This window comes from Anomaloglossus baeobatrachus, chromosome 4 (assembly GCF_048569485.1).
Source record: "Anomaloglossus baeobatrachus isolate aAnoBae1 chromosome 4, aAnoBae1.hap1, whole genome shotgun sequence".
Classification (NCBI taxonomy): Eukaryota; Metazoa; Chordata; class Amphibia; order Anura; family Aromobatidae; genus Anomaloglossus; species Anomaloglossus baeobatrachus.
In genome coordinates, this window is record NC_134356.1 from 380,868,065 (window position 1) to 380,890,676 (window position 22,612).

Below are 22,612 nucleotides of genomic sequence, written 5' to 3' on the forward strand. Positions count from 1 at the left end.
AGAACATCTAACAAGGGCACAAGGGGCACAAAGGCGCACTTATAACACACAAGCCACCATCAGATCTTTTAATGTAGGGGATCGGGTCTTGGTTTTGGTGCCCACTGCCGAGAGTAAACTGTTGGCCAAATGGCAGGGGCCGTATGAGGTTCGGGAAAAGGTGGGGGAGGTTAACTACCGAATATACCAGCCGGGGAGGAGGAAGCCGGAACAATTATATCATGTTAACTTGCTTAAAGCCTGGAAAGACCGTGACTGTATGGTGACGGGAGTAACCCCGGTGGGGGCCTGTGGGGGACCTGTAGTGCCACCCATCCTGGGAGCCGAAGGGGGGGTACACTTAGGCGACACCCTCACTAAACTGCAGCGTCGGGAAGTTCGGAAGGTGGTACAGCAGAACTCGGATGTGTTTTCCGAGATACCCGGCCGTACTTCGGTTATCCAACATGACATTGTCACCAAGCCTCGGGTAAAGGTGCGTATGAAACCGTACCGGGTGCCCGAGGCCCGGAGACAAGCCATTGCAGCAGAGGTGAAACAGATGCTTACCCTAGGGGTGATCGAGGAATCAAAGAGTGACTGGGCTAGTCCCATTGTGCTGATTCCAAAACCCGACGGGTCGCTACGTTTCTGCAATGACTTCCGGAGATTAAATGAGGTTTCCAAGTTCGACCTTTACCCTATGCCCCGGGTGGACGAACTTATTGAATGGTTGGGAAAGGCTCAATATTTCACGACGCTTGACCTTACCAAAAGCTATTGGCAGGTGCCGCTGACAGAGTCAGCCAAGGAAAAAACGGCCTTTATTACACCAGAGGGGCTCTATCACTATGTCGTCTTGCCTTTCGGTTTACATGGAGCCCCGGCTACTTTCCAAAGACTGATGGACATAGTGTTGGAAGCCCATCAGAAGTACGCATCCGCCTATCTAGATGACATTATCATCTTCAGTACCGATTGGCAGACCCATTTGTCCCAGGTCCAGGCCGTTGTTAACTCCCTGCGGGTGGCAGGGTTGACCGCAAACCCAAAAAAATGTGCAAATCGGTCAGGAGGAAGCCCGCTATTTGGGGTATGTGATTGGCCGCGGGGTGATCAAGCCTCAAGTAAATAAAATAGAGGCCATTCAAAAGTGGCCCAGACCAGTGTCCACTAAACAGGTGAGAGCGTTCCTCGGCATTGTCGGGTATTACCGGCGGTTTATACCGGACTTTGCCGGGAGAACAGCAGCTTTGACTGATCTGCTGAAGGGGAAGAAGGCGGCTATGGTACGCTGGACCCCTCAGGCTGAGGAAGCGTTTCAGTCCATGAAGACTGCCTTGTGTGGTCAACCGGTCCTCATTAGCCCCGATTTCGGTAACACCTTCCTGGTGCAAACAGATGCCTCCGAGGTGGGTCTGGGTGCCGTGCTCTCGCAAGAGGTGAACGGAACTGAGCATCCGGTTACCTATTTGAGCCGGAAACTTACCCCAGGAGAAAAGAATTATAGCGTAGTGGAGAAGGAGTGCTTGGCTATTAAATGGGCCTTGGAGTCCCTGCGCTATTATTTGCTCGGGCGACAGTTTCGGTTGGTAACGGACCACGCGCGCCTCGTCTGGATGAGAAATGCGAAGGAACGGAATGCCCGGGTCACCCGCTGGTTCCTGTCCCTTCAGAATTTCAGTTTTACGGTTGAACATCGGGCCGGTTCATCCCAGGGCAATGCCGATGCCCTGTCTCGGGCGGCCTGTTTGGGTGCGTCCGTTCATCCCCTCGGGTTTGAACGGAGGGGGGGGTATGTGAGATAGCGGGGCCATTGATATGTGACGGACGGTACGTATCTCCCAGAATGCGTACAGAAACATATTAGAGCCCTACATAGTGGTCAGTCCAGTAACCTCCAGGCCGGGTTATGCAGGTGGCTCATGTCCACAGTTCTCATTTAAAAGCTCTTTGTAAAGGTCTGGGTGGGGCAGAGCCTGTTGTGTAAGCTGCAGAGCAGGAAACTGAAGAGAGTTCAGGCCTGTGTGGAACTATAATACAGGTCTGTGGACCCCCGAAAATAGCAAAACTGAGTAGTAAGACCGTCTCTTACGGCAAGCAGTGCCTGTGTGACGGGGAACCGTATGGACTGTGAGAAACCCGGCTGTGTACCGGATGACTTTATCTGTACAGCGAGGACAATAAAGCTGTTTGGATTGGACTATTTTGGGTCACTGCCTCTTTATCGTCCCGGGGGACCCCTCACCCCGCTACAATATATATCTATATCTATATCTATATATATATATCTATATATATATATATATATATATATATATATATATATATATATATATATATATATATATATATATATATATATATATATATATGTATATATATATATATCTATATCTATATATATCTATATATATCTATATATATATATATATATATGTATATATATATATATATATATATATATATATATATATATGTATATGTATATATTTATATATATATATATATATATATAGATAGACATATATAGGGATATATATATAGGGCCAGAAGGAACATTTATATCGGACAGTGGCTACTAGGAGGTTAGTAAACTAGCTTAACCCCCTAACCCTCCGTCACATACAATAGGCCTGACAGGTACATCTCTTTTATTTTCATTTCTCCTTCCTCACCAGATTGTGAGGAAATCCCCTTCCTCCAAGTAGTCTCCTGTCTCTAGCAGCTCTGTGAAACCTCATACCACAGTCGGATTGCAGAGCTTCAGGAGGACAGATATAACTGCGCTAATCTCTCAGGCTCATTGTATGTGAACACGTCACACTCAATAAGGTTGGTATTTTATGTTTTTATTCATCACATGCTCTGCAAGTGCAATTTTTCTGGGGAAACTTCAGGATCTAATTCTGATTGAATATGTGTTTAACAGTACTTATAGTACCTTAAAATTAAGTTTGTTTCCATACATTTTCTTTGTAGAGTTTTTTGAATCAAACTGGGGACTATTTGGCGGGAGTTTTGAAATGTTTGTATTTCAGAGTTATTAGTTTTATGTTAAGTAAATGGGTTTTTTTTGCACCTGATTATGTGTAATCTCTTTTATTACATCCCTATGAAGGTCACTGATCACTTTTAGAGCACTGAAATTGCAAACATTAGATATTATAAGTATTTTTCCTAGCCTGCGCCTGACAGTCACATTGTATGTGAACTCGTTAGAACTGATATTGTATGTGACGGAGGGTTAAAGAGAACCAACCATCAGGATTTTCATATATAAAGTAAAGCCAGTGCTGTACTGACAGTAGGATGCTGAATCTAAGCATAGCTTTTGTTTGGAGATTGGATATTTTATTTCAGAAATATGTTCAATTAAAGTTAAAGCAATGCACTGATATTTGATTGACAGTTGCAACAGAAAGGGTATATGTGGGTTGTGTCCTGCTATCTATTCCCATCTCTGTCTGCCTGCCTGGCCTTCCCCTCCCCGTCACCGTCATAGTCATTAATTCCATCGCAATTATAATTAAGCCAGGCACTCCAAAATGATGCAGAACGTTGATTTTTATTAACAAAAGCCAACAGTACAGTCATTAGATGTTTCAGTCACAATTTAGACCTTCATCAATAGGAACTAGCTGTGTGTGTACGAATATAGAGAATTGAGACCAAATAATCCTGAAGAAACAACAGAAGTATATGATATGTGGCAAGGAAAATGGCAAATTTTATAAAGGTGTAGATGGCTGATGGTGCCTAATGATGATGTTAAGGAAAAATCAGCTAATGGTCTCCGAGGAGATCAAAATCATTGGGAATGACAACATGCGTCAGGTAAATGGGAAAGCATGCGGTATCCACCGGGCAGCAGTCACGGGTGAGGTACCGTTCTTGTTAACCCCGACACCCCACAGGGAGGTTGTGGCCCTGACTGGGTGGGTGGACTTGTGTGGTGCAGTCCACTCATCGCCGATGCTTTTGACAAACCAGGACTAATCCACAGTGAAGACAGTAATGGAGGCCAACAGTTCTTATTAAACAGCTTCAACAGTTCATTCATGTCAACTTCACATGTGAGGCAGTGGGCACATAACTTAAGCAGTTTCCAAAGTACAAGGCACCATTGGACACAATTCCTTCTCTCTCCTAAACTGTTACTTCCTCTGTTATTTCCAGTCCTACCTCCGTAAAATAGTCTAGCATCACCGTACTGTGCATTAAAATCTGTGACACCCTGGACTAGCCAGGTAGTCACATACATACCAACATACACACCCACCCACCCTAGACAGTAACAATAGTCAACCAAAAACCTCCTGATGCCTCCCTCCAGGGTCTGATGTCCACACCAGGTGGGGCGGAGCCAGGCAGTTGGCCCCACCCACCAAGGAGTTCACAGACCTGAAGGCAGGAAAAGTGTCAGATCAGTTCTGGAAGTGAAAGTGAGAGGAGTAAACACTTGAGGTCTCTGGGTAGGAGCCCAGGCACTGACAGCAAGGTTGGCAGATGGTGGTGGCTGTCTGCAGGAGTTGGTGGAACTCTGCAGAGCCGTAAGGACTGGGGTCGGGCGTCGGCCCACCGGTACCGGACTGGGGAACGGAGTGAAGCTAAGCACACAGGCAGGGCCATCGGACCCCGACCAGGCTTGGAGCCGCCATCAATAGTCAAATCCGAATGTGACAGGAACCCAAGGGGTTTCCCAACAACCAAGTCCCGACAGAAGGCAGCCGCTCACACCGTGAGGATATACAGCCACCGCCACAGGCTAGAGATCCAAGGGCCAGCACCCGAGGAGCGGACTACCGGTGGGCAACCACAGGAGTCAGAACATTCCAAAAGGTGCAGGGAAAGACAGCCACCATCAGCCGTCCGGGGAGAGCACAACAACAACACTGCAGCCGGCTGCGGGACCCGTCCATCTGGCCGTTTTGGTTTACCGGAGACTTTGTGCATTTGTTGCTGAGTGAGTACACTAGTGCCATACGGGCACCGCGCTGTGCTGTCCCTGCAACCCTGCACCTCACCAACCCTGCCTCCCCGCCACACCACCGGGCCCCGGGACCACCAACCCCTACCCACAGAGGGGGAAAACAACATCCCAGCTGCTCCCTACCATCGCTCCCAGGATCCCCGTCACTAGCAGCGGTGGTGCCCATCTTCACCACAACCCGTGGGTGGCGTCACAGACTAAATCCCCAAACAAACCACCCCCTTTTCACTCACGGGCGTGGAGCGCCGCTCGAGTCCCCGGATCCGGCCCACCGCTCGAGCCACCGAGCAGCAGCCGCAGCACCGAACCCGAGCGTTAGCGAGCGCAGCGCCCCGCCGCCCGCGACAACTTGGCGTCATGAACAGGATAGAACCGATCTACCTACCGGTAGAAGTGCGCCTTGCAGTCTCCGCCTGTGGTGTCCGGCCGAAAAATTTGAAGCACCGCCATCTTTGGCGCGAAAATCTCCCGCTCGAGCGTCTTCCCCGTGGAGGGAAGGTGTGAAAGAGAAGCCCCGCCCCTAACAAGCGGAAGTGCTAGAAAGAACCAAGGGGGGGGGCGGGTGAAGGCCTGCCTAATGTAGCCGAGGCCATAAAAAGTGGGGACGCCAGGACTGTGCAACATATCCGGTTCCTGGAAGCCTGCAAGCAGCATGTCCATCCCAGGGAGTGGCCCCCTTCTCAGCGAGCTGGACATTTCATTCTGTGAATCCCCCTGACTGTGTGTGTCCTGTTGGGACCCGGTCGCTCTCAGCCCTTAGCCACATTGAGGCCTACCTTAGACCCATGGTAAGGTTTTAATATTAGAGAGTGTAGGTACTATCCCAACTGGGTACACCTTGACGTTTGGTGGGATAGCTTTATGCTTTTTTTGATCAAAAACAGTGTTTACTAAGTACCCTATGTTTATATGCACTATGCTTTTATTTAGTTACAGCAGGGTATGTTTTCACAATTTTTTCCTTGGTTTCTCTTTGTCTCATGGCCAGTGTGAACATGGTCTCACAAGTTCCATGTATACCATCTCCTACTCCGGCTCACTTTTTTGTTTTTATGTAGTTTTTTTGTATTCAGTACAAACAGGGAGTGGCCCCCTTCTCAGCGAGCTGGACATTTCATTCTGTGAATCCCCCTGACTGTGTGTGTCCTGTTGGGACCCGGTCGCTCTCAGCCCTTAGCCACATTGAGGCCTATCTTAGACCCATGGTAAGGTTTTAATATTAGAGAGTGTAGGTACTATCCCAACTGGGTACACCTTGACGTTTGGTGGGATAGCTTTATGCTTTTTTTGATCAAAAACAGTGTTTACTAAGTACCCTATGTTTATATGCACTATGCTTTTATTTAGTTACAGCAGGGTATGTTTTCACAATTTTTTCCTTGGTTTCTCTTTGTCTCATGGCCAGTGTGAACATGGTCTCACAAGTTCCATGTATACCATCTCCTACTCCGGCTCACTTTTTTGTTTTTATGTAGTTTTTTTGTATTCAGTACAAACAGGGAGTGGCCCCCTTCTCAGCGAGCTGGACATTTCATTCTGTGAATCCCCCTGACTGTGTGTGTGTTACGGTTGCTGCGAGCACTGGAGACTATGTCCAGATTTCTTGCTACTGCACATGTGCGAGCGCTGGAGACTAAGTCCAGATTTCTTGCTACTGCACATGTGCGAGCGCTGGAGACTAAGTCCAGATTTCTTGCTACTGCACATGTGCGAGCGCTGGAGACTAAGTCCAGATTTCTTGCTACTGCACATGTGCGAGTGCCGGAGACTAAGTCCAATCTTGGAGCCATTGCACATGTGCGGGTGACATCATCGCTGACACGAGGTCACATGTCTCTGACACCTTCTATGCCGATTGGTCGCTGGTCATGTGCTTGTGACGTCTTGCTCGGTGATAGGCCAGCATGACGTCACTCCTGTCGTTCTGGCAGCGGATTGGCTCTGGTGTCCTCCATCTTGGATGAGGCACAGAGTCTATATAAGACCCTGACACACGCCGCATGGTGCTCAGTCCTCTTGGTTCATGCATATGAGTAGACGCTCTGTGCGCGTTCCTCTAGGCATTCCTCTGTCTATGCTAGGTGAGCGCTATCGGCAGGGTAGCGTTCTTATACCTTACAGCTTCGGCTGCTGTCCGTATCCTTACCTCTTAGGGGAGCGGACATAGGCAGGTGCCTGAGGCACATGGTCTGGCTGGGCCTTGTGATTCTACTCGTAGGTGGACGTTGCCGCTAGGGTAACGTTCCTTATACTGCGTCTGGCAGTTGTTCGTATCCTCGCACACTAGGGGAGCGAACAGAGGTAGGAGCTTTGTGCGGCTTACGCTGCTGTTCGTCTCTTTTGCACCACTAGAAGAGCGGACCTAGGCAGGTGCCATATCTAGTGGTTCGTGTCCTCGCACACTAGTGGAGCGAACGCAGGTAGGAGCTTTGTGCGGCTTATGCTGCTGTTCGTCTCTTTTGCACCACTAGAAGAGCGGACCTAGGTAGGTGCCATTTCGCACACATTGCCTTTGTCTCTGTGATTATTAACAGAGATCATTCCACACACCCTCCAAGTAAGGGAGGAATTGCTTTACTTTCTTATTATATCCTTCTGTGAGTTAACAGAGGTATTGCACTCTGCCATAGTCTGCAGCAAAGTCTTTGCACGGTGGACCCTGACTGTCTGATACTCCTTTCGGTTATTATCAGACAGCCCCCCGTAACATTAGGACTGAGCCAAGGGTCTGGCAGTTATGGCAGAATATCAGCAGTTACACCGTTACATACAAGTACTTGAGTCACGGCTCAAGAGTATAGAGGATAAACCTCAGACCATGGTGACATCTGCACATGATCCTCGACTTGCTCTGCCAAACAGATATTCTGGCGATGCCAGATCATGTCGTGGTTTCATTAGTCAGTGTCAGATACACCTAGAGGTCAACTCTTCTCGCTTCTCTACGGAGAGGTCCAGAGTAGGCTTTATCATCTCCTTACTTCAGGACAAAGCCTTAGAATGGGCGACTCCCCTATGGGAGCGCTCTGATGTGGTTACTCTGAGACATCAAGACTTTCTTGATGCTCTTAAGGCGGTATTCATGGGTCCGCAGGTTACCCATGATGCGGCCCTGAGACTGTTAGATCTATCTCAGGGTTCGTTATCCACTAGTTCTTATGCCATTGCTTTTAGAACTCTGGTGGCAGAACTAGATTGGCCAGAGAAGGTGTTGATTCCTATCTTCTGGAGAGGGTTGGCAGGCTATGTCAAGGATGCCCTTGCTACTCGGGAGGTCCCTGCTTCTCTGGAGGACTTGATCACAGTAGCAACGAGGATCGATGTACGCCATAAGGAACGTAGACTCGAGGTCTCTTCCTCACGCCCTAAGCATCGGGCTATTCCAGTTGTTGAGGGTCCACTACCATCTTCCTCAGCATCTGAAACATCTCCCACTCCTATGGAGTTAGGTCATACGTTCTCCAGACTACGCAAGTCTGGTCCTCCTATATGTTACGTATGTCGTCAGGCTGGGCACTATGCCAACAAGTGTCCTAGTCGTCAGGGAAACTCCCTGGCCTAGTAACCATTAGAGGGGGGTTACTAGAGACGTCTTCTGCACCCTCTAAGTGTTGTATCCCAGGTCAGCTCTCGTTATCTGAGAATACATGGCCTATTATGGCTTTTGTGGATTCCGGAGCTGACGGGATTTTTGTGTCCTCAGGATTTGTAAAGGGACACAATATTCCCTCTATCATGTTAGAGGCGCCTATTCCTGTCCGTGTTGTTAATGGAACTATGTTGTCTGACTCCATTACATTGAGGACAGTTCCCTTGCGCCTTTCCCTGTCTCAGGGTCACATAGAGGAGATTTCTTTTCTTGTTTTGCCAGAGAGGTTTGGGATCGGACTCAAGAGTCGATCCAAGCAGCTAAGGACCGTATGAAGACGGTGTCCGATCGGTTTCGTCGCCCGGCTCCTGTCTTTTCTCCAGGGGACTTTGTGTGGCTCTCTGCAAAACACGTGAGACTTAGAGTGAGCTCTGTCAAATTTGCTCCTCGCTTCCTGGGTCCTTATGAGGTTCTTCGACAGGTAAATCCTGTAGTCTATCAATTGAAGTTACCTGTCCATCTTAGGATTCATGACAAATTCCATGTCTCACTGCTAAAGCCGGCTATTTTACCTCACGCTCGTGAAGTGCACTCTCCTGCCTCTGATTCCTCTCGCTCTAGCTATGAGGTCCGAGCCATAGTTGGTTCTAAGATGGTTAGAGGGCGCAGGTTCTTCTTGATAGATTGGGAGGGCTATGGCCCGGAACATCGCTCTTGGGAGCCTGAGGAGGCTGTCCATGCTCCCGACTTAGTTGCCGATTACCTGCGTCGCCGGGAGGGGGGCCCTTGAGGGGGAGGTACTGTTACGGTTGCTGCGAGCACTGGAGACTATGTCCAGATTTCTTGCTACTGCACATGTGCGAGCGCTGGAGACTAAGTCCAGATTTCTTGCTACTGCACATGTGCGAGCGCTGGAGACTAAGTCCAGATTTCTTGCTACTGCACATGTGCGAGCGCTGGAGACTAAGTCCAGATTTCTTGCTACTGCACATGTGCGAGCGCCGGAGACTAAGTCCAATCTTGGAGCCATTGCACATGTGCGGGTGACATCATCGCTGACACGAGGTCACATGTCTCTGACACCTTCTATGCCGATTGGTCGCTGGTCATGTGCTTGTGACGTCTTGCTCGGTGATAGGCCAGCATGACGTCACTCCTGTCGTTCTGGCAGCGGATTGGCTCTGGTGTCCTCCATCTTGGATGAGGCACAGAGTCTATATAAGACCCTGACACACGCCGCATGGTGCTCAGTCCTCTTGGTTCATGCATATGAGTAGACGCTCTGTGCGCGTTCCTCTAGGCATTCCTCTGTCTATGCTAGGTGAGCGCTATCGGCAGGGTAGCGTTCTTATACCTTACAGCTTCGGCTGCTGTCTGTATCCTTACCTCTTAGGGGAGCGGACATAGGCAGGTGCCTGAGGCACATGGTCTGGCTGGGCCTTGTGATTCTACTCGTAGGTGGACGTTGCCGCTAGGGTAACGTTCCTTATACTGCGTCTGGCAGTTGTTCGTATCCTCGCACACTAGGGGAGCGAACAGAGGTAGGAGCTTTGTGCGGCTTACGCTGCTGTTCGTCTCTTTTGCACCACTAGAAGAGCGGACCTAGGCAGGTGCCATATCTAGTGGTTCGTGTCCTCGCACACTAGTGGAGCGAACGCAGGTAGGAGCTTTGTGCGGCTTATGCTGCTGTTCGTCTCTTTTGCACCACTAGAAGAGCGGACCTAGGTAGGTGCCATTTCGCACACATTGCCTTTGTCTCTGTGATTATTAACAGAGATCATTCCACACACCCTCCAAGTAAGGGAGGAATTGCTTTACTTTATTATTATATCCTTCTGTGAGTTAACAGAGGTATTGCACTCTGCCATAGTCTGCAGCAAAGTCTTTGCACGGTGGACCCTGACTGTCTGATACTCCTTTCGGTTATTATCAGACAGCCCCCCGTAACAGTGTGTCCTGTTGGGACCCGGTCGCTCTCAGCCCTTAGCCACATTGAGGCCTATCTTAGACCCATGGTAAGGTTTTAATATTAGAGAGTGTAGGTACTATCCCAACTGGGTACACCTTGACGTTTGGTGGGATAGCTTTATGCTTTTTTTGATCAAAAACAGTGTTTACTAAGTACCCTATGTTTATATGCACTATGCTTTTATTTAGTTACAGCAGGGTATGTTTTCACAATTTTTTCCTTGGTTTCTCTTTGTCTCATGGCCAGTGTGAACATGGTCTCACAAGTTCCATGTATACCATCTCCTACTCCGGCTCACTTTTTTGTTTTTATGTAGTTTTTTTGTATTCAGTACAAACAGGGAGTGGCCCCCTTCTCAGCGAGCTGGACATTTCATTCTGTGAATCCCCCTGACTGTGTGTGTCCTGTTGGGACCCGGTCGCTCTCAGCCCTTAGCCACATTGAGGCCTATCTTAGACCCATGGTAAGGTTTTAATATTAGAGAGTGTAGGTACTATCCCAACTGGGTACACCTTGACGTTTGGTGGGATAGCTTTATGCTTTTTTTGATCAAAAACAGTGTTTACTAAGTACCCTATGTTTATATGCACTATGCTTTTATTTAGTTACAGCAGGGTATGTTTTCACAATTTTTTCCTTGGTTTCTCTTTGTCTCATGGCCAGTGTGAACATGGTCTCACAAGTTCCATGTATACCATCTCCTACTCCGGCTCACTTTTTTGTTTTTATGTAGTTTTTTTGTATTCAGTACAAACAGGGAGTGGCCCCCTTCTCAGCGAGCTGGACATTTCATTCTGTGAATCCCCCTGACTGTGTGTGTCCTGTTGGGACCCGGTCGCTCTCAGCCCTTAGCCACATTGAGGCCTATCTTAGACCCATGGTAAGGTTTTAATATTAGAGAGTGTAGGTACTATCCCAACTGGGTACACCTTGACGTTTGGTGGGATAGCTTTATGCTTTTTTTGATCAAAAACAGTGTTTACTAAGTACCCTATGTTTATATGCACTATGCTTTTATTTAGTTACAGCAGGGTATGTTTTCACAATTTTTTCCTTGGTTTCTCTTTGTCTCATGGCCAGTGTGAACATGGTCTCACAAGTTCCATGTATACCATCTCCTACTCCGGCTCACTTTTTTGTTTTTATGTAGTTTTTTTGTATTCAGTACAAACAGGGAGTGGCCCCCTTCTCAGCGAGCTGGACATTTCATTCTGTGAATCCCCCTGACTGTGTGTGTCCTGTTGGGACCCGGTCGCTCTCAGCCCTTAGCCACATTGAGGCCTATCTTAGACCCATGGTAAGGTTTTAATATTAGAGAGTGTAGGTACTATCCCAACTGGGTACACCTTGACGTTTGGTGGGATAACTTTATGCTTTTTTTGATCAAAAACAGTGTTTACTAAGTACCCTATGTTTATATGCACTATGCTTTTATTTAGTTACAGCAGGGTATGTTTTCACAATTTTTTCCTTGGTTTCTCTTTGTCTCATGGCCAGTGTGAACATGGTCTCACAAGTTCCATGTATACCATCTCCTACTCCGGCTCACTTTTTTGTTTTTATGTAGTTTTTTTGTATTCAGTACAAACAGGGAGTGGCCCCCTTCTCAGCGAGCTGGACATTTCATTCTGTGAATCCCCCTGACTGTGTGTGTCCTGTTGGGACCCGGTCGCTCTCAGCCCTTAGCTACATTGAGGCCTATCTTAGACCCATGGTAAGGTTTTAATATTAGAGAGTGTAGGTACTATCCCAACTGGGTACACCTTGACGTTTGGTGGGATAGCTTTATGCTTTTTTTGATCAAAAACAGTGTTTACTAAGTACCCTATGTTTATATGCACTATGCTTTTATTTAGTTACAGCAGGGTATGTTTTCACAATTTTTTCCTTGGTTTCTCTTTGTCTCATGGCCAGTGTGAACATGGTCTCACAAGTTCCATGTATACCATCTCCTACTCCGGCTCACTTTTTTGTTTTTATGTAGTTTTTTTGTATTCAGTACAAACAGGGAGTGGCCCCCTTCTCAGCGAGCTGGACATTTCATTCTGTGAATCCCCCTGACTGTGTGTGTCCTGTTGGGACCCGGTCGCTCTCAGCCCTTAGCCACATTGAGGCCTATCTTAGACCCATGGTAAGGTTTTAATATTAGAGAGTGTAGGTACTATCCCAACTGGGTACACCTTGACGTTTGGTGGGATAGCTTTATGCTTTTTTTGATCAAAAACAGTGTTTACTAAGTACCCTATGTTTATATGCACTATGCTTTTATTTAGTTACAGCAGGGTATGTTTTCACAATTTTTTCCTTGGTTTCTCTATGTCCATCCCGTCCGTTGATGCCGAATTCCCGAGCCCACGCCAGGAACGGCGGCATGGGTGGAAGCCCAGACCGCACAAATGTGCTGCTGCCTTCAAACCCAGGTCCGGTTCTTGATGGAGCACTGGGTGGCCGAAATGGAGGAAGTGGCGGCGGCCGTGCGGAGACGCGAGGTGGAGGCAGTGTTGGAGGAGAGGGTAAGCGACCCACGCCCCTGTGTCCGAGAAGGACCTGCCGCTGCGGCTGAGGGGCCCGGCCTTCGTCCGCTCACCCTCCTGCCTCCCCCGCCATCCGTACCGGTTGCTGTTGCCCCTCCGCTCGGTCCGCTACCCCCAACACCAGTAGCGGAATCAAACCCCTCCGCCATAGAGGACCGACCTGGGGGCGTTGTCTGTGAACGGCCCGCATCCCTCCCACTGCCATGGAAGATCCTGTAGGAGGTGCCCGTCTGCGACAAGAAGCCGTTGGCCCCAGAAGTGACCGCACCCAAGACCGTCCCGGCCCCGGCAGTCCGCCTAGCCGTGAAAGAACCGGCCGCTGCGGGCCCGAAGGCCCAACTGGTGAGGAGAGCTGTCCTTGAATCCCACACCTTGGCTGAGGCGCAGCCGCCACTGCAAAGCAGCAGTCCAGGCCATGTCACCGCAGGACCCCCACAAGAGAATACCGGTTGTGGCCGGGGGGGCGCGGTTCAGCGGGGCCCGACCCGAGCGCGGGGGTATGCCAACACCCCTTACTGGGACAGGGAGCCAAGCCAGTTGAGCCGAGAAATTGCCACCAGGGAGCAGCAGAGGGCCGAAGTGATGGCGCGAGATATCAAGGAGAGAGACGCTCTCCGCAATGCCACCTTTCGGGTGCGAGGCCCGGTGTATGAAGGCCAAGTCCGGCAGTTTGACCCACGAAGGGGGTTCGGCTTTATTTATGAACCGGGCCTGGAGGCCGAACTGTTTGTGGCTCACCGCGACGTGAACTCGCACCTCCCAACGGGCCACCCAGGTCGCGATCTGTTGCCAGGCGACCTGGTAACCTACACCCGACACTGCGGGGACAGGGTCTGGTTTGCCCTGGACATTAAACAGAGGGAAAGCCGCAGTGTGCAGATGCGGCCCCAGCCCCCTCCTCCACCGTGCCATCCGGATATCGAGCTGGAGGAGGTCCTTGATGAGTGTGACCTCAAACAGTGGCAGCGGTCCTCCGTTGCAACCAAGTTGTCCCCGTTGGGACCCTCAGTCCTTTGAATGAATAAACACAAATCAAACCGAGTTTTCATCTGATTGTCTACAGTGATTACCCCGGCTGTTGCCGGCAAGTTGTCCACAGAGGGACCCTATGTGTTTTATCTTCCGCATGAGGAACTGCTCATGGACATGGCCGAGAACTGGCAGGCCACCCACGAACTTGTGGGCATGTAAATAGTTTTGTGGGCCGTTTTCCGTGCTGTGCCGCCTCCGGAGAGGCAGATTGGAGGAAGGGCCCACAGCAGAGGAGGCTAGGGCCCGGCCACCACCTGGACCAGTGGCCATCCTCCGGGGGTCAGAGGTCTCCCTGGACGTGGGGTCCTCTGAAGTGACAGCCGGGTGAGAGACACCGTACCCGTTCCCGCTCGGGTAACCTGGACCTGGACTGGGGAAGAGGGGTGCTGCCCGTTTCCTAGGGGCAGCATCAAGTATCAGGTTATTTGGGTGGGGGAGTGGATGACCACGAACCCATCCATTTAATAAAAATGTTTGAAACGTTAAAGTACCGTGCCTCCCGTAAGGGAAGATTTCTACACATGCTTATGTTAAATGTTTAAATGTTATTTATTAATTTACAGTTTGAAAAATAAAACCGGTGATGGACGGGCAGCCCGCGGACAGTCTGCATTTTACCAAGGGGGAGTGTGACACCCTGGACTAGCCAGCCAGGTAGTCACATACATACCAACATACACACCCCCCACCCTAGACAGTAACAACAGTCAACCAAAAACCCTTGTTGCCTCCCTCAAGGGTCTGATGTCCACACCAGGTGGGGCGGAGCCAGGCGGTTGGCCCCACCCACCGAGGAGTTCACAGACCTGGAGGCGGGAAAAGTGTCAGATCAGTTCTAGAAGTGGAAGTGAGAGGAGTAAACACTTGAGGTCTCTGGGTAGGAGCCCAGGCACCTACAGCAAGGTTGGCAGACGGTGGTGGCCATCTGCAGGAGTTGGTGGAACTCCGCAGAGCCGTAATGACCGGGGTCGGGCGTCGGCCCACCGGTACTGGACCGGGGAACGGAGTGAAGCTAAGCACACAGGCAGGGCCATCGGATCCCGACCAGGCTTGGAGCCGCCGTCAATAGTCAAATCCGAATGTGACAGGAACCCAAGGGGTTTCCCAACAACCAAGTCCCGACAGAAGGCAACCGCTCACACCGTGAGGATATACAGCCACCGCCACAGGCTAGAGATCCAAGGGCCAGCACCTGCGGGCAAAACAGGCTCCTATGGCACCTAACCTATACGCCGAGGAGCGGACTACCGGTGGGCAACCACAGGAGTCAGAACATTCCAAAAGGTGCAGGGAAAGACAGCCACCATAAGCCGTCCGGGGAGAGCACAACAACAACACTGCAGCCGGCTGCGGGACCCGTCCATCCGGCCGTTTTGGTTTACCGGAGATTTTGTGCATTTGTTGCTGAGTGAGTACACAAGTGCCATCCGGCACCGTGCCGCGCTGTCCCTGCAACCCTGCACCTCACCAACCCTGCCTCCCAGCCACACCACCGGGCCCCAGGACCACCAACCCCTACCCACGGAGGGGGAAAACAACATCCCAGCTGCTCCCTACCATCGCTCCTGGGATCCCCGTCACTAGCAGCGGTGGTGCCTTTCTTCACCACAACCCGTGGGTGGTGTCACGGACTAAATCCCCAAACAAACCACCCCCTTTTCACTCACGGGCGAGGAGCGCCGCTCGAGTCCCCGGATCCGGCCCACCGCTCGAGCCACCGAGCAGCAGCCGCAGTGCCGGACCCGAGCGTTAGCGAGCGCAGCGCCCCGCCGCCCGCGACAAATCATCCTAGTACACCTGCAGTTCTATGTCCAACCAGCTACAGGGATTCACAATACTTATGGATCTGCCACACAGGACTCCTTACTCATTTCATGTGTGCTCTTGTTTTGGTCCGTTCCCTCTGAGCTGTAAGCTACACCAGGCCTTATGCTAAGCATCCTTCTCCAGACCTTTCTCTATAAGGGTCTCTCTGTTCTTGGCAAGAACTAGATTTTCATGCTGGCCTTCAGACCATTTCCTCAGATATCATTGTCTCACGCTGATCTTGTCTGTTGTAGTTGCTAAGAGTCACTCCCTGTCCGTGATCTATAATCCCGGGCGTGTGGAGCAGCAAATAGGCCAGCAGCTCATGACAGTGTAAGTGGGAGTACATGACAGTGACATCATGTGATACACCGCTTACACAATGAAGTCAGATGCCAGCATCAGAAGAGAACACTGGAGGAGCAGAGGGATGGTGAGTATAATTGTTTATTTTTTTACTGTGTGCGGCATGATGGGAATCATATGTTCCAGGATATGGACATATACCAGGATGGGAACACATACCTGGATGGGGCCAAGATGTGGAGATATACCAGTATGGGGCCATGATGTGGGGATATATCAGGATGGGACCATTATGTGGGCATATACCAGAATAGAACTATAATGTGGACATTTACCAGGGTAGGACCATTATATGAACATATAGCAGGATGGGGCCATGATGTCGACATATACCAGGATGGGGACATGATGGGGACATCTACCATGATGGGGCCATGATGTTGTATAGCACAATATATTATGGCATGATTAATATTGGCACATAGTACGATGTATTATGGCACAACGTTTTATGGCACAACGTTTTATGGCACCCTGTACTATGGCATGTGGCACCATGAATTATGCCACATGGCATAATCTGTTATGGCACAATGTTTGATGTCACAATGTATTATGGCATAATGCACATTTTATGGCACAATGTATTATGGCTTGATATATAATGGCACATGGCAACATGTATTAGGGCACATGGCAGCTTTTATTATGGCACATGGCAAAATCTATTATGGCTTGATGTATAATATCACAAAGCACAATATATCATGGAACTTTTATTTCAGGGCAATCTTTTCCTTGGACAATGTTTGGCCTCTAACCAATACATGCATGTCTGGATTTAAGAATGCCTGTTGATTATCTAACTTTTTTTTTGGGTACGGCCCATTCAGACTTTTGCTATGGGGCACCATGATTTATATGTACATCCCTGTTCGTTCAAATGCAATAATGAAACAGGTCAATAGTCTTTAACAGTGCAGTAAGTTTAGCAGCAGACCTATGTAAATCCACAGTTAATACAAAATTTCATTAAAATGAGACATGCCAAGTCAACAACTTTACCCTGCTACACTGACATGTTCTACTACATTTGGAACAATGACCATGTTGCTGATTCTGGAGAATTTGGTGAAAAGATTAACAGGGCTTTTCCTAAGAACTTGTTAGAATAAAGGTTAAAGCCTTAGTCCCTCCTTATCAAAGTATATGATATGCTTGTTTTACAGAAGCGTTTATTAATGTTACTGTTGTGCTATTTCAGGATTTACCATAATATTTCTAGTTTGACCTTCTGTAAAGAAGCAGGACTCTGACAAATGTCACATGCTTTGTGTACACAACTTATTGCTGGAAATCTGGTGTAAAAAGGGATGTCCGTATATTAGCTTACAGGAAATATTAATCTTTAGATTAGATTGTAGCAGTGGCGATAACTGGACCTTTACTACTTTACTAGCAATGTCAATGCAGAATTTTCAAAAGCTCTTGTAGACCAGTGTCAGTGTATTACTGGTATAGAATGTGTATCAAATGTAGATTTTAATTAAAGATTCTCTATGCAGTATATATTAATTGATTTTAACTGAATTATTACAATCAATATTACATACAGCAAAGCAATCTACAAGATGTTTGAATTTATTTGAGGGCATTTCTTAGGCCTAAGCCACACGGCATGAAAATCGGACCGAGTGGAATGCGATAAAACATCACATTCCACTCGGACCAATATTAGCCTATGTGTCAGCACCCATGAGAGATTATTTTCTCAGCCCCAATCAAACCGAGAAAACAATCGCAGCATGCTGCGACTGTAATGCGATCCTTGTTTCCCTCGCACCCATTCAAGTCTATGGGGCGAGAGAAAGATCGCATTGCACTCGCAGAACACCGGTGTATGTGAGTGCAGGGCGAGAATAGCAATAGCCGGCTACGGAGCAGAGAGGGGGATAAATCCCTCCCTCTCCTCCTCCGTGCCGGCTCGCCCCTCCTGACCACTGGCCTGCCCCTCATCAGCGCCAGCCCGTCAACCGAAGCTGAGGTCCGATTGCATGATCGGACCTCAGTCGCAGTGACACTCGCATGACACTCAGCTCCTGCTGTGCTGCCAGCACGAGCCGAGTGCCATGCAAGGATCAAATTTGTCCCGGTGTGGCCCTGGCCTTAAAGTGGAACTTTGCACAGATGGATAGATGAGATCAAATGCATTTTATGTGCTAGATGCATTGATAGCTTTAAATGGAAAGTACACCTTTGCACAAATTTTATTTTATTGATTGTTTCCTAAATGCAAAGCTAAGTCACTTTGTAAATAATTATTTTTTTTACTATTTTGTTGTTAGTCCTGTATTTAGCTGTGTGCTTTTCTCTGCTCCCACCTCTCTTCTCTTATGCTGGGTTTACACACTGAGACTTTCTAGCGATCCAACCTGCGATCTCAACCTAGCCGGGATTGCTACAAAGTCTCTGGTGAGCTGTCAAACAGGCAGACCTGGCCAACGACCTAACAGCGATCCGGACCTGCAGAGCGACTAGCTGGTCGTTGGGGACAGCAGGTGAACTTCACCCGACTTCATTTAATGCCGCGCGGCTCTGTGTGCCGTGTAAATAAATAAATAATTAAAAAATCCGGCGTGCGGTCCCCCCCTATTTTAATACCAGCCAGATAAAGCCATACGGCTGCAGGCTGGTATTCTCAGGATGGGGAGCCCCAAGTTATGGGGAGCCCCCCAGCCTAACAATATCAGCCAGCAGACGCCCAGAATTGCCGCATTTATTAGATGCGACAGATCTGGGACTCTACCCGGCTCTTCCCGATTTGCCCTGGTGCGTTGGCAAATCGGGGTAATAAGGAGATATTGGCAGCCCATAGCTGCCAATAAGTCCTAGATTAATCATGTCAGGCATCACCCCAAGATACCTTCCATGATTAATCTGTAAATTACAGTTAAAAAACACACACCCGAAAAATCCTTTATTAGAAATAAAAAACACAAACACATTCCCTCATTACCAATTTATTACCCACAACAAAGCCCTCCTTGTCCGGCGTAATCCACGGTCCTCCAACGTCACATCCAGCTCTGCTGCATGCAGGTGACAGGAGCAGCAGAAGACACAGCCGCTCCTGTCACCTGCACGCAGCTAATGAAGAGAGCCGTGTGATCGGCTGAGCTGTCACTGAGGTTACCTGGATCCAGCGGTGGATCTCGGGGATGCAGATTGTAGTCATGGCTTTATCTGTGCTTGTATCACTACAGGGGGAGACCCTATATCAATTGTTTTATTTATTTATACTACGATATAGACCCGGAGACAGCGCCAGTGATTCAAACCAATCACAGACATCATCTGGGGGCAGGGTCTGTATTGTGAATGTCATCCGAGTGGGTGCTGGTATGGAGCTCCCTCTAGTGGCCAGGAATGGTAATGAAGCTGAGTCTGAATCTGTAACTCAAACAGGTGATGGAATTAATTAGGAAGCCAGGAAGTCCTATTGCAGATCAGCCTGGTGTATTTAGGAGAGCACTTTCTGCCTGGCAGCTGCCGGTGATAAATGTTTCCTGCTGCTTCTGAAGATGGCAGGGAGTTTTGCCTTCAGTTTCTCCCATTTATTCTGTGCCTGAATCTACTCCAGATAAGTTTACTAGTTTCTGTGCTTAATTGCTGGAATTGCACTTAAGGGTGTTTCTGCTTATTCCATTTTGGTTTCTTGATTGTGAGGATCTGTCTCTCTGCTTTTGTGAGTAGGCAGTTCCTCCAGAAAGAAAGGGAGCTTTCTCCCTGTTCATGTTTGGATTATTTGCACTTTAGAATATTATTTTTTCTGTGATTTTTTTTCTTCCCATTATATTTTCAGTTCTGTTTAAAGTGTCTGGCACAATAGTACCTGATATAGTGGGGGAGAGACTGTGTGGTCTTAGGATTTTTTTTATATATCAGGAGTTTGGTATTTTTTGCTGGCCACAATCAGTTATCTTTCCTGGATGTTGTATCTAGTAAGTCGGGCCTCACCTTTGCTAATCTATATTTTCTGTGTATTGTGTTCTCTTACATCACCGTTGTTTACATGTTGGGGGCTTGCTATTTCTTGGGGACTGCTTTGAGGCAAGTTCGGATTCCTCATTTCTATCTTTGCGATGTAGCAAGTTTCTCTGGCAGTTACGAGGTGTCTAGGTGTGTTAGGAACATCCCACTGCTACTTCTAGTGTTGTCCAATAGATAAGGGATTGCGGTCAGCTTAGTTTCCAACTAGTCTTGTGGTTTTGTTTTTGGGATATTTTGTGATCGTCTACGGTTACCAGTTCATAACAGGTCTGACTGCAGCCAGATACACCGGTGGGCAGGGAAAGCAGTGAATATTCATTTGAGATAATTGTCGAACCTCGAAGTAATGCTGCAGCAGCGGGGACTCAGTAAGTATGTACTGCTTTAACCCTTTTGCTTCTTTTTTTTACAGTAGCAAATCACTGCTATGCCAACACTTGACATGGCTGTGATGGGCAGGGAGAGGATGGTTTTTGCCATCCGCTCATTTACCGATTAATGCCTAGATCTTTCGCAGTAAATGATCGGATGTCCGATCCCAATCTGGCCAATGATGGTATGATTTTAACATAGTCCAATCTTTGCCGATCAGGATCACTCATCTCTACCGCTGATCCCATGGCTCACTTCAGTCATGGCCTGAACTTCACAGAGGGCAGTCATGCACTACAGCCACTCACTGTGATTGTCAGATGTAGCAGTATATTAACTCCTTATTACCCTGATTGCTACCGCATCAGGGCAATTGGGAAGAGCCAGTTAAAGTGGATGCAACTATTCCAGGCAGCTGCAGGCTGATATTTTTAGGCTGGGGGGTGGCCTAATAACCACCAGCTTCCCCAGTCTAGTCTGAGAATATCAGCTCCCAGCTGTGAGGCTTTATCTTGGCTGGGTATCAAAATTGGGAGGACCGAACGCCGTTTTTAAAAAGATTATTTATTTTACTGTACGATATAAACCCGCCCACTGGCATCTGTGATTGGTTGCAGTCAGACAGTTGTCATTCAGCTTGGGGGAGCATCTGATGGCAACCAATCACAGACTCCAGTGAGCGATGGAAGCAATCAATATGTATGAGCGTAGTGAGCAGCCAGGGAAAAGGAATCAGAGGCTGCGGGAGCAGTGTTACAGCCGCCCCAGCGCTGGATTCCAAATGTATTTTTGGAAATGCGGTGTTCGCGGGAAAACTGAACCGAACGCCAACTTTTAAGTGTAATGCTTGTAATGCCCAAATGAACAAGCTCAGGCTTGTATCGAACCTGAGTTTCGTGAGCCTTTATCAAACAGGTTCAAATATTTCTATATTGGAGTGACCTAGTCAAATATCAGACCTTTTGTCCAATTAAAAACCTGTGGTCAGGCTTAAAGATTGCTGTTCACTCGAGAAAGCCATCAAACTTGAAGGAGCTGGAAAAGTTACGCCTTGAGCAATGGGTAAAAATCCCAGTGGCAAGATGTGGAAAGTTCATAGATACTTACCCAAAATGACTTGCAGCTCTAATTGCTGCAAAAGGAGGCTCTACAAAGTACTGACTTTAGAAGGTGAAAAGTTATGTTATTGTAGTTCTTCATTATTTTTTCCTATTTGTTGTTTGCTTCACAATAAATAGAACACTAACCATTCACAGTAGTAGTCATATTTTTTTTTACATAAACTGTTGCAAACCCTCAAAAAAACCCAAAACTGTGAAATTCTACGTTGTGAGGTGCAAAATACAAAAAAATCCAAGGGGGTGAATACTTTTGCAAGGCACTGTATATTTTAGCCAAGAGAATAAACATTGGTTCAATGTAGACATTAATCTTCTAATTCCCCCAGCCAAGAAGACAATAAACAGAAACACCCTAAAGCAAATCAGTTGGAAAAGAAAAAAATGAAGTAAATTTGAGTTTGTGTTTGAGTCTTGTTGCTTCGCACAATGTATTACTATATGGAATATGTACGTATGATTTGTTTCATCCATAGAACTGCATTTAAACTACTTATGAGTAATCGCAGTGCTCATAAAAACAGTTCATTGACAAATTCATCTATGCTCCACCTGCATATTCCCAAAGGAAAGTGAATAGTGCAAGGACAACTCCACTGAAAACATATACTGTAATAGCTCTATTACCTTATTAGATTATTCGTGGTCTGAATCTAGACATTTCATGACATAACTGCTCTTGCATCCAATAAAACAAGTAAATAAATGGAGAAATGGCCGCATTCTAGCTTTCTGTATGCGGCTTTCATAGTAGGTCACATGATTTATGGTTATTAATCCTCTACTGCAGTACCAGGCAGTTCTAAATTTACTATTATATTATTCAAGGGAACCAAAAGTAAGACTCTGAAACAGGGATTACAT

At 47.9% G+C, this 22,612-nt stretch overlaps 1 protein-coding gene across 4 annotated transcripts in view; it reads right to left on the reverse strand.

Annotated features, from left to right (window-relative positions):
• Nucleotides 1-22,612, reverse strand: part of CACNA2D1 (calcium voltage-gated channel auxiliary subunit alpha2delta 1) — a 1,186,557-nt gene that overhangs the window by 199,425 nt on the left and 964,520 nt on the right. The gene's annotated exons all lie outside the window — the stretch shown is intronic.